This window comes from Malania oleifera, chromosome 3, assembly GCF_029873635.1.
Source record: "Malania oleifera isolate guangnan ecotype guangnan chromosome 3, ASM2987363v1, whole genome shotgun sequence".
NCBI classification, from domain to species: Eukaryota; Viridiplantae; Streptophyta; class Magnoliopsida; order Santalales; family Ximeniaceae; genus Malania; species Malania oleifera.
In genome coordinates, this window is record NC_080419.1 from 28,758,026 (window position 1) to 28,767,123 (window position 9,098).

A 9,098-nucleotide genomic window follows, 5' to 3' on the forward strand; every position below is an offset into this window, starting at 1 on the left:
AAATAGGGTATCCGTTCACCCCACGGGGTCGGACCCTCTTTTCATGTTGTATCATGTATGTTTTAATTGATACATAGACAGGTTAGGTTACTAAATTCACCCCTGGGTCCTATTTCTAGGTTTGGGGCGTGACAAATATAACATGGGGATGTGTTTTAAAAATAAAAAAAGATGATAAAACAGAGGATAAAACAAAGTATCTCAGTAGATATTGGAGTGAATGTTTTAGTAATGCAAAACTAAATTATCCTATACACGAGAAAAAACTTCTCGTTGTAGTAAAAGACATTCGTAGTAATGAATTTTTTATAGGAAAACATTTTATCGTTAGAATTGACAATTCCTATGTAAAGAATTTCATGGGAATCAAACTTAGACGATTCACACAAGCTAGATTAGTTAGATGGAGAAATGAATTGCAATATTATTATTTTTATGTAGAATACATAAAAGGAGAGAAAAATATTATTGCAGACTGTTTAACATAATATTTAAATGCTTATAGGACTAATGGCCAGCAATAGCAGTTTGATCAAATGCCCTATTTGTCAATAAGGACACAGGCCGGCAGAATGCTCGATTGTGGATTCATGGATGAAAATAGGTATTTAACTTCTAACTTCAAAATAGAAGGAGGAAGAGGTAGTATTTCTCAGAAACGAGAAAGGCCAGTCCCAGTTTGAGCCACAGGAAGTAGCCAGATTAACAAAGGTGATTCATCTAGAAAATATGAAAAACCCAATGACAAAAGTCATATTCAATGTTTTTTATGCATCCAGTATGGGCATTACAATACTCAATGCGCTCAAAACCCTAAAACCAGAAAGGTAAAAGCAAGAGGGGAAGGAGTAGTTGCATTAAGAGATAAGCAAGAATGTGATTTAACTACTAAAGAAGGTGACTCAGAATCCATAAAGGAACAAGGAGTCGATCTTGAAGATTTTATGGGAAGGACTTTAGAAATCTCGAAAGAAAAAAGAAATTTGCTAGAAGGGTTACTAGTAAATTCATCAAGTGCACTTTTTTCAAGATGCATGAAAAAAGTAATTGAAATAATTGAAGAATTTGAGACTATTTCAGATAATTATAAAGAAATTTATAGGGAGAATATGGCTACCCTCGTTCACCAGCAGATTGTTCTAAAGGTTGAAATGGAAATCCAACTTAAAAAGAAAATGATGACAATTAGAGCAATGGGTAGAGTTGAGGAATACCCGAAACTAAAGCAATACTGGATGAGAAGTGGATTATGTATTCCAAAATTGCACATTCCTAGTAGTTTAGACCCTGAAAATTTAATAGTGGTTCAAAAAGCCCTCAGAACGGAAGATGTCTATTTTTTCGGGTTCAGAAAAACATGACAAGTCTTTAATTTCTTACTAGCATTGGTAAAACATGTATTTCAATCCAGGGAAGTTGTGGTGGACATGATACGTTGAACCAATTGAATTAAAGACAGGTGAAGTTCTTTTTTGGAACCTATTTCCAGAGGATTCGAAAGATGGAGCGGTTTCAGATTTCAATGATTTCCAAAACCATAGAAAATTTTATGAATTAGTTCAAATCTATAAGGAATTTATCTTCTTGAAGCAAGATTTGCTTTAGATTGTTTGCTCTTTGGAGATTATGAAACCTTAATTGTGATTGAGGGAAAACATCTCTAACTTTCTGAAGAAGCAAGCTTATCAGATTATGCTATTGAAGAAAGAAAAGTGGTAAGCCATATCAGAAATTAGGAATGTCACCTCCCATCAACTCATGAAGAATGATCTCCAACTAGTTTTGGCAAAACTCACTATAAAGGATAACGATGAAGGAGTTATCGAAACACTTGAAGATATCTGAAGAAGGATGAGATTTTTATCAGATGATAGTCCAAAAAGTCATCATATCCCAGGCCATGTAATCAGACTAATTATTGTGGTCATATGTCAACTTTGAGTCTTTGTTTTATTATGTGACAGAAATCTTACTTTATTAAAAGGATAGAGGGTGAATCAGTAAAGCATGTATTGTCCCCTTCTTTATTAAAGTAGCTTTATTAAAGTAGAAATCTTTGCTTTATGTCAACATCTGTTAGACATCTACTTTTGAGAAAGCAGAATGTGCTTATCCTCTAGTAGCATGCTCATCTATATAAAGGATCTCCGACCCTTTGTTTGGAGAGGAAAAATTGATAGAAGTTCAAATTGTTCCAAATAATCTCTCTCTAAAATATCTTCCTTTCTAAGTAAACGCTACTGTGGAGGTTGAAGTTATATTTTGCCTGGAACAATCTGATGGAGGGACGCAGTAGAGGCACTACATAGGCACCAACATGGTAGTGAGATCAGAAGAATACCTTCTACAGTTTCGTACAAGTTAAGAGGAGCTCGGAATAGGTATTGATCTTTTATTAATTTAGTCTTCCCCCTTTCACAACGATTTAATTTGTTGAGTCTCTAAAATTAGTTGAGTTCAATTAATTTTAGACCTCATGCTTATCCTCTAGTAGCATGCTCGTCTATATAAGGGATCTCCGACCATTTGTTCGGAGATGAAAAATTAATAAAAGTTTTAACTTGTTCCAAACAATCTCTCTCTCAAATATCTTCCTTTAGCCCTCGAGATCATGGACCCTGCACCGCAACACTTGACACCTATGGAACAATATAAATAGATTAACAAAATATAAATAATTAAATATTTTAACAAGATTTTCAAAGTATCATAATATATGTGTGCAATTATTTATGATGATATTTTTACATTATAATATTATATTATATTATTATATTTTATATATATTGTAGTATTGTTATTGTATGGTATTTTAATTAGTTATGTCATTCACATTTTAATATAGTAATACTACATTGTTATAATATAATGTTATATTAGTTATTTATTTAAATTAATAATTTATTATTATAAAATGCATGACGATGATATATTATATAAATATAATATTTTGCAAGTATAGTAATAAAAAGTGTGTAAATTAACAATACAAATTTACTGTATTTTATAAATTAAATATGTTCTTATTATTAAGGATTTTTACTTTATAGTAGTAAAAATTGAAAACATAATTTCATTTTAATTACTCTCTCTATTTATCTAAACTTGCAACGAAAATATTTTGCATTGCCAAAAATTATTAATAGTTTATTTAAATTTATCCCTTATTCTTGACCTTTATCGATGAGAAGACTAAAATGCCATCCTAAAAACTTTTTATTCCATGCAAAAAGTGTAATTCAAAGCCCCATCACGACGCATCGAAATCAAACGCCTCTCTCTCTCTCTCTCTCTCTCTCTCTCTCCTCTTCCAGTCTCTCCCTCCCCAATATGCAAAGCTGTATTGTGATGGGATCATCTAAGCTGTTTCGTGCGTAGACGGTGGCCGCAGCTCGTCAAGTTCATTCCAGGTGCGTACTATCGATCTCTAGGGCTCGACATCTCTCTTTCTAGTCTCAATTTCTCTGCCTAGATCTTCATTCCAATTCCACTCGAATATATGCATTTGCTTTCCGATTTCGCTTGAATATATGCATCTCTGATTTGTGGCTCTGCTGTTTTTTTTTTTTTCCATATTGGTTTGTTGTCGCTGTTAATCGTTTGTTAATGTTAATTTCTGACAATTTCATCTTATATAATGTTGTCATTCTTCTACTAATTTATGTCTCAAATGCTATTTGTTTTTTCTCTTATCAGATGCATTCTTTGTATTTGCTTGGGCAGTATTGCAGGTCCTAGTCCCAAGTGCTGATTTGGAGTCTGGTCGCCATCCTTTCCTTTTGAGCTATTTTGGTATCTATTTCTTCTTATTTTCTTTTAATGATTCATGGGATGTTTTTACTCCACTGGGTTTATTCGTATGTTCTGCGACTTTTTAAAACAATTCCCGTTTTGGTTTTAGTGAAAATATGAGTATTAGTATTGATGGTGTCGTTCTCATTGTGGAATGGTCGTGCAGTAATAGGACGACAAACACATTTGCTGAAGTTTCCAAGGTTTCACACAAACAAGAGTAGGGAAGCCTTTCGAAATCAGCACTGATAGAGGATGACTTTGAGTACTAAGAACGGTACAAATATCATGTTTTAGGTTGAGGTTTTCCATTAAACAAAACCTTTTTAATTTTCTTATCAAATATTACTCTGTTGTTTTCACCTGAATTCAATGATATTCAATAAAGAAGCGGTATTTTGTAACTCTCATTCTCCATGTGAGTAGTACTTTTTCGTTTCAAGAGAAAAGAAAACGATGCTCTGAGTTTGACAATAAAATCTTGGGAAGCAAAACTCATTCTTTATTGCTGGGGTTCTAGCCACTGCACTGATAGAGGATGAAATTCTCAAAGAGACCTCACTACCCACTTCTTGACCTGAAAGCAGGAGCTGCTGCCATATTTCCACCGCCCAACTTTGCCAAACCTGAATTACCAAGTGCTCCCTCAAAACCAGAACTGCCAAAAATTCCTGAATTGCCTGTGCTGCCTAGTGCCTGCCCAACATGGGATCCCGACGCTTATTTTACTCTGAAAAACACTTATACTCTTTGTTTATTTATTTTTATGTTTTGTAATCTCTCTTCTTTCTTTCCACTTTCTTCATTTAGAGATGGGACAACTGGGCAGGATAGTTTTTAGATTTGTTAGGCTTCATCCTTTTCCTTCATTCTCTTAACTGGAGTGTTAGGCTATTGTCGTAAAAGCAACAAACAATTAATGGGCCCAAAAAAAACGAAGGCATTGCTTTCTTACGAATGGGAGCTCTGAGTTTCATTGATGATGATAAAAATACTAGTTTGGAGAGGGATTATTTGAACACCAAAGCATAAGGCCTCACTTATTCATAAGTGAATAAATTCATTAGGAAAATATAATCTCCAAAGATGTAGAATTCTGCTTCTAACATTCAGAACTCAAAAGCATACTACTGAATAAATTTTGTCTGTCTATTGAATTATTTCTTTGAAGATCCCAACATGAGATTAATTTTCATATTGGAAAATTGAAGTTTAGTTTTGGTAAATTTCAATTGGGAATTGCAAATTCTACTCTTGCAATTTTTTGTTCCTTGTTTTCACCTTCAATTGCACTATATTTTTCTAATCTAACCCTAAGAAGGAATATTCATGCAAAGTACTATTTATCCAAGCATCTCTCTCGTTTTTCTTCAATAACAATAGCTCGAGCTGAGTTTAGAGTATTCGGGATCATTATTGTCATCATTCTTTGCTGATATAAAGTTAATTGGATCATGACGATATTTACTATTTAGACTGCAATTTTGAGTATTAATAGGGAAAAAAGTTGAGGCTAACCAGGAATTTATTGCATTTCAAGAATTATATTGCCATTTAAAAGTTATGAAGTCAAAAATTAATTTTGCGGTATAATTAATGGATTTAAACTATTTAATATCTCAGTGGAATTACTAGGTTTAATGGGCGAGTTAGGGTCTATCTATAGTTAATGTGGGCTGAATATGGGTGTATAAGTAATTTTATTAAATGGTTCATGAATGGGTAAATAGCCACTTAAATAGGCGGATTGGGGTCTACCTAAAATTAATTGGTTTGGTTGAATATTTTATGGCCTGAGGACGCTTTTTTAAATTTAATTTTAAAATAATTTCATTTCTCTAGTTTAATTATATGCAACAAACAGGGGAATGGAATTGGCATCCCATTTGGTTCTTGATTCCATGCTTCAACTAAGCACGGAATGGAACTACACATTCCACTTCATTCATAATTCAGTTCCATTCCTTTCTTTTTTGATAATAAAAGGAAGTATATCTGATAAGGAAAAGTGAAGGTACAATGTGCGGGGACAAGGAGTCCAAAAAAAAAAAAAAAAAAACAGAGAAAATAAATAAAAATAATGTTGAAGATCTGCTGCATATGGAAAGCTACCATTCTCGGCAACTCTAAATATAGAGTGTGCCGAGAATCACAATTAGTGTGTTCTAAATTGGACTTGCCTTACTAGCTATAATTTCCTAGAATTAATTGTCTAGAGTGTGAGTTGATTTCTTTCTATTTACAGACACCTGAATTTAAATTTATATGTAAAAGCAGCAGTATGTAATGACATTATACACAACATAATACAAAAAGTCATTCTTTAGTTTTTTCTACTTGGTATAAGAGCCTAAGATTCTTAACACCCTAGCCTCACAGTCCTGAAACAACCATAGCTGCACATCCCATCCCTGGGAAAACCCTAGCCACCATCAGCACAGGAAATAGAGCTGTGAGTACAAAGAACGATACAAATATCATGTTTTAGGTTGAGGTTTTCCATTAAACAAAACCTTGTTAGTTTTCTTATCAAATATTACTCTGTTGTTTTCACCTGAATTCAATAAGATTCAATAAAGAAGCCGGTATTTTTTTGTTTCAAAGGAAAAGAAAACAATGCTCCGAGTTTGACAATAAAATCTTGGGAAGTAAATCTCATTCTCCATTGCTGGGTTCTAGCCACTGCACTGGTACCGGATGAAATTCTCAAAGAGATGCACATGTTGACCTGGAAGCAGGAGCTGCTGCCATATTTCCACATCCCAACTTTGACAAACCTGAATTGCCAAGTGCTCCCTCAAAACCAGAACTGCCAAAAATTCCTGAATTGCCGGTGCTTCCCAGTGCCTGCCCAACATGGGATCCTGATGCTTATTTAACTCTGAAAAATAGTTCTACTCTTTATTTATTTTTTATTATTTTTTGTAATCTCTCTTCTTTCATTCCACTTTCTTCATTTAGAGATGGGACAACTGGGCAGGATAGTTTTCCGATTTGTTAGCTGTCATCCTTTTCCTTAATTCTCTTAACCAGAGGATTAGGCTATTGTCTTCAGAGTAAGAAAAAATTAATGGGGTCAAAAAAACGAAGGCGTTGCTTTCTAACCAATTGGAGTACTGAGTTTCGTTGATGATGATAAACATACTAATTTGGAGAGGGATTATTTGAACACCAAAGCGTAAGGCCACACTTATTTATAATTTAATAAACTTGTAAGGAAAATTATAACCTCCAAAGATGTAGAATTCTGCTTCTAATATTCAGAACTCAAAAGCATACTATTGAATAAATTTTGTCTGTCTATTGAATTATTTATTTGAAGAACCCAACATGAGATTAATTGTCATATTGGAAAATTGAAGTTTAGGTTTGGTAAATTTCAATTGGGAATCGCAAATTTTACTCTTGCAATTTTTTGTTCCTTGTTTTCACCTTCAATTGCACTATAATTTTCTAATCTAACCTTAGAAGGAATATTCATATAAAGGGTTTTGGATTTTTAAGTAGTAATTATCCAAGCATCTCTCTTGTTTTTCTTCAATAACAATAGCTCAAGCTGAGTTTGAAGTATGCGTGATTATTATCGTCATCATTATTTGCTGATATAAAGTTAATTGGATCATGGTGATATTTTAGACTGCACTTTTGAGTATTAATAGGGAAAAAAGTTGAGGGCTAACCGGGAATTTATGGCATTTCAAGAATTGTATTGCCATTTAAAAGTTATGAAGTCAAAATATTAATTTTGCAGCATAATTAATGGATTTAAATTATTTAATATCTCAGTGGAATTACTAGGTTTAATGGCTAGTTGGGGTCTATCTATAGTTAATGTGGGCTGAATATGGGTGTATAAGTAATTTTATTATATGGTTCATGAATGGGTAAATAGCCACTTAAATAGGCGGGTTGGGGTCTACCTAAAATTAATTGGTTTGGTTGAATATTTTATGGCCAAAGGACACTTTTTTAAATTTAATATAAAAATAATTTCATTCCTCTAGTTTTATTACATACAACAAACAAGGGGATGGAATTGGCATCCCATTTGGTTCTTGATTCCATGCTTCAACTAAGCACAGAATGGAACTACACATTCCACTTCCTAATTCAATTCCATTCTTTTTTTTTTTTTGATAATAAAAGAAAGTATATTAGATAAGGAAAAGCGAAGGTACAACGTGCGGGGACAAGGAGTCCACAAAAAAAAAAAAAAAAAAACAGGGAAAAGAAATAAAAGTAGTGTTGAAGCATATGGAAAGCCACCATTCTCGGCAACTCTAAATATAGAGTGTGCTGAGAATCACAATTAGTGTGTCCTAAGTTGGACTTGCCTTATTAGCTATAATTTCCTAGAATTAATTGTATAGAGTGTGAGTTGATTTCTTTCATTTATAAGCACCTGAATTTATATGTAAAAGCAGCAGTATGTAATGACATTATACACAACATAATACAAAAAGTCATTCCTTAGTTTTTTCTACTTGGTATCAGAGCCTAAGATTCTTAACACCCTAGCCTCACAATCCTAAAAAAACCCTAGCTGCATATCCCATCCCTGGGAAAACCATAGCCACTATCAACTTCTCGAGCACACAGACTTAGGCTGAGAAAGAGGTTCAGCTGCCACCCTATTGGGCTGAGAAAGACGTCCAGCCACGAGGTTCCGCTGCCACCCTCTCAGGCTGAGAAAGAAGTTCAACCGCCACCCCTTTCTCATGCAAAACCCTAGCTGCCGCACGTCCCTACCCGCCTGCAACCAGAAACCTCACAAATCGCCATGTCTGTTGACAGTAAACATCTCATGTCAGCCATGCAATTGAACAGCCAACATGATCAATCCAACCTCCCGATGGTGTTTGAGAAGCTGAATTCCGCCAATTATGTCAATTGGGCACAATCAGTCAAGATGACCATTAGAGGGAAGAGCAAGTTGGGATATCTAGATGGCTTTAAGAAGTGGCCAGAAGAAGATGAAGCTGCAGCACAGAGATGGGAAGATGAGAACTCACAGGTGTTGGCTTGGCTGATCAACACTATGCAGCCAAACATTGGGCATAAGGCGCATAACTACCCATTCATGGAGAAAGCAAGTGATCTATGGGCAGCTGTGAAAGAGGAATTTTCAAGTGGAGGTAATGATGGTTCAATGTATGAGTTGAAGAATCAAATCTGAGACACTAAACAAGGTGATTCCGATGTTAACTCCGATTTCAATACTCTGAAGGGATTATGGTTGGAACTGGATTATTATCAAAATTTAGAACTTGAGAATACTCATGTGCCAATTAGAGTTACTCGCCTTA

At 34.3% G+C, this 9,098-nt stretch overlaps 1 long non-coding RNA gene across 2 annotated transcripts; it reads left to right on the plus strand.

Annotated features, from left to right (window-relative positions):
• Window positions 1-3,247: 3,247 nt before the first annotated feature.
• Window positions 3,248-4,196, plus strand: LOC131151763 (uncharacterized). 2 transcript variants are annotated; one of them, XR_009135759.1, is made up of 3 exons: window positions 3,248-3,410; window positions 3,697-3,792; window positions 3,959-4,196. It is a non-coding gene; the product is annotated as an uncharacterized LOC131151763 (long non-coding RNA). The 2 variants fall into 2 exon arrangements; XR_009135758.1 differs by having other exon boundaries at window positions 3,253-3,410; window positions 3,724-3,792.
• Window positions 4,197-9,098: the final 4,902 nt, after the last annotated feature.